Source organism: Halyomorpha halys, unplaced genomic scaffold (genome assembly GCF_000696795.3).
Source record: "Halyomorpha halys isolate HHAL.00 unplaced genomic scaffold, Hhal_1.1 Scaffold124.1, whole genome shotgun sequence".
NCBI classification, from domain to species: Eukaryota; Metazoa; Arthropoda; class Insecta; order Hemiptera; family Pentatomidae; genus Halyomorpha; species Halyomorpha halys.
This window is the reverse complement of record NW_027111282.1, coordinates 1,265,449-1,268,853: the sequence shown is the minus strand read 5'-3', so window position 1 is coordinate 1,268,853 and position 3,405 is coordinate 1,265,449.

The following is a 3,405-nucleotide window of genomic DNA, read 5'->3' as shown; positions in this document are numbered from 1 at the left end:
GATCACTTATCAAGTTTGAAATTATTTAAATATTTGCAGTACTAGAGTTGAGCTTTCTAATAAATGTTAATAAATGTTTTTATTAAACTATGTTTAAGTTGCTGGAAGAATATTTATATAAAAAAGAAAGGTATAGGTGCACATCCAGGAAGTATATCTATAATTCAATTGTATATGCACAATTAAATTAGAATTAGTTAATGATTTTATAAAAAATAATAGCCATTTCATCAACTATCTATCGAAAGTTCAGATCACAGAGCTTATAAGTAGTAAGATCCCACTCCTATGAACTTTTCTTTATCCAAGATTTTAGGACTAGATTAAAGCATTTCTCAATGCACCTACAATGAAGTGATTTTTACAGCATTACATTTATAAAACCAACAAAAATATCTGGCACAATTATATCAAATTATATTTGTTGGTTCACTAAATACACTATATAATAAAACAAACGAATTAGAATATTTTTTTTTTTAAAAACACACAAGAAAATATGAGGAATCAGGAGTAAATAATTAAATTTAATAATAATATTTAATTATTTTTTTTAAATTGAACACAATGTTACAGTTAATTTCTAAAGTCATATATTTTCCTTACTGCATAAGTTGATCATTTTTATGTGAATTGAAGGTTTAAATAAATATAAACCCCCTTATCTTCATGGAAATAACAATTTTAAAATCATAGTATCATGCAAAACCTTCACAAAATGTTTGTTGTAATGTCAGTTCTTAAAAAAACTTTCTCATGAGACTATTAAGGGTTATTATATTCTAAATTAATAACATTTTTTGGTAAAATTTGCAAACAAATAAATAGTGCCAACTATTATTATGGCATTAGTTAAATCATTCAAAAATCCACTTTTGAAATATTTTAAATGTATATAAATGCAAATCACCATTGACAACTTTCGTTGTGATTAATTAGAGGCACATATCTATTCCCTAAACTTTACTTAATTTTCTGAAAACAAAATTAAGTTCATATATATTTATAATCAAAAAATGAAAAGTGTTTGCATAAGTAAAATAACAACAAATTAATTAAATGTAATTCTTTTAAAAAATAATTACTTAATCATGTCTAATTCTATTGTTTTATGATTTTTTTTCTAATATTCTTTATTTTTGTTTTATTTTTTTTTTTTACAAACTAATACAATTTCATATACAAAACAATCAGAAATATTGTGCAGTAGAATGTGTGCACTTTGAACTTATAAAATTAACAATTTGATTATAAGAAAGTTAGGCCTATAGTTACTAAAATAAATAACTGAAAGTGAGAAAGAAATATTAATTTACATAAAGTTGTTGATTATGTTGGAAGGAGGCTTAAAAATGCAGCTGTCATAAATTGAGCACTCTAATAATTAAAGCTATAAATTACTTTGTTATTCTACAAAGATATTGCAATTGTTCCTAGCTGGCTTACTCTAAAATAAGTGTTTTCTTTATTATATTACAATACTGTTTTTTGAATTTTTTTTTTATATATATGCATATACATATATTTATAAACTTTTATATTTATAATCTCTTCTACAAACATTATTTACAAGGTTGTTATCACCACGGACAGAAAGAACTTGTCATTTCCATCAATGCAAATCAGTAGCAGCATTTTAAGTACCTATAAGTTTTGCCAAAACGTATATACAATTATAATTAAACCTCTATGCTTTAAGAATTTATTTACAATGCATTAGAGATTAGTTAATAAATATTCACATTCTGGTTATTACCTTTCTTGAAAAACATTATACATTACTGCGTAATTCTTGATTTATAAATAAATAATGTCATTGTTTACAAGAAATTGATACATCTTATCAATTGAACCTATCAGTTTTGAGTGAGTTATAGCTATGAAAATGTGAAAATTGACTTATATAATATTAATACAGCTAAAAATTGATAGTTTTAAGTATAAATAGCATAAAATTAAGAAAAAAATTAAAATATTGATCTTTTAAGTTATTTTTAAAAATTTATTATAAATTTGTATGTATATAAATGTTTTTGATAACAATTTTACAATGAAAATATCATTTCCAACTAACAACTTTTTTACATTAAAAAATATGTAGAATGAATTAGATTAACTTTTATGAATACCCATTAGGAAGAATAAAAAGAAATTAGGGACTTTGTCATGTTTCATATTGACAATTATAGGTTTTACTCAAGAAAACAATTTGAAGATAATAAAAAAAACCTGAAACTGGTTTATGTTTTATTCTTTTGAGTAAATATTTGTAAATTTTTAATGAGTAATATTGTGGTGTTTAACTAATTATTCAGGGAAAGAAATGTTCTAAATATTATGTCAATATTCATCTATTATTTCATTGAACAATTTACTGAAAGAACAGTGTAAATATTCATTTTTAAACTGACGTCTTACTTAAAGAAATTGTTTATTATATATTGAAATGAGATGCATTTATTTGAACAGGTAAAAATAAGGAAAATTATAAATACTGATTATATATGTTTCAGTATAATAAGAAATTATTTGAAGAAATATTGTTAAAGAAAACTTTTTTTTTTGTTTTAACTTTTACATTAATTTCAGTCAAACAATATTTTTTCATGTCATTTTCATATATTTTGATTATTACTATAAAAAAAAATACATGAAAGATATGTGTGTGCACTCATATATTTTGTAGATATTCTAATGTGTTAAAACCTTCGATAAAGTATATAGCTGTTAATTGTTTATATTATGAAAAGTGTGAGAATGTGACTTAATGATATTTAGTTTCAATATAATATAGTCAAGTAAACTTTGATTACTCATTTGAATGATAAAAAATGAAAAATATTTTGCCCCTATTGATATGATAATATAATTAAAATAAATTTTATCATTTAATTCATCGTTGTCCATAGAGCACAATAAAATATGCATATTAATGATATATCAACATGGATATTTATTATTGACTACATAAACGAGAAAAAAAAAATTTGTTTTCTTTTTAACCTTACGATTCACCTATTTTTTACTAAGCATAAACCTGAATGGGGTATTATTTGATAATCCTGCTGAATTTAATATAATTTGATAATATTATTTTTAATCCAACAACATTATTGAAAGTGGATTATGTGATATTAAAGTACCCTGTACCTTCTTTTAGAAATATACATTTACTAAAAATATATATATTTCCTTTGTATAAAAACTGTTCTTAATTTCACAAACACATGAATACATCTGTGTTTATGTATATACACATTTCACATAGATCTTTCATAATCAAAATGTAATTAATAATTTCTTTTATTTTATGTTTATATAACAAGGCATTGAAAATTTAAACAAATTGTAAGTTGTTCAGTATAAAAAAACGCCCGGTTTTTTAGTAATCATTATAAATAAATT